Here is a 640-nt window from a genome sequence, read left to right as displayed (position 1 = left end):
GGGCAGCGAGGTGCTGGAAGAACGGGACAGGGTGGAGAGGTGAATCTCCGTTAAGCTCTAGCTCCTTTTACCAGTCAGAAACAAGGACGAGCTCACCCGGCGGGTTTTTCCCTCTCTCGGGGRTTACTACTCGTTTTTGCCGGACACTCGCTGGATTCAATGGGGTTGTCTTAATTCTGAGCTTCGTCCGAAGCGGGCGTGGGCAGAGCCTGGTCAATCCCTCGTACACTTCCCAAACTGGAGCAGCGCCATGTGGCGACGGGAAAGGCTCAACAAAGCAGCCCTAAAAAAGCCCGTCTGTCCGCCCTTCCCGGGGATGCAGCTAATGCCTGTGCCCTCCTCGGCGGGCTCTTGACTGAGGAGGGAGATAAGCGGCAGTGCCCCGGCGCACCCCCCGCGACGCGGACACGCACACATGTGCGTGTAGACACACGCACGGACACACAGAGCGGCTACGCCGCGCAGCCAGAGCAAAGTTTGCCCGGGGGTAGCCCCGCACTCGCTGCTCCCCCGTTCCCCCCCCGGTCCCCTCCTCCCTCCCTGCTGGCTCTGTCCCCGGCCCCCTCCTCTCCCCGCCCCCGCGGCCCGGCCCTCCCGGCCCGGACACGGTGTCAGTCACGGCGGCGGCTCCTTTCATCTC

The sequence above is a fragment of the Malurus melanocephalus genome, unplaced genomic scaffold (genome assembly GCF_030028575.1).
Source record: "Malurus melanocephalus ecotype Western Australia unplaced genomic scaffold, MMel_1.1 scaffold_131, whole genome shotgun sequence".
In the NCBI taxonomy this organism is placed as follows: Eukaryota; Metazoa; Chordata; class Aves; order Passeriformes; family Maluridae; genus Malurus; species Malurus melanocephalus.
Note: the sequence above shows the minus strand (reverse complement) of the source record.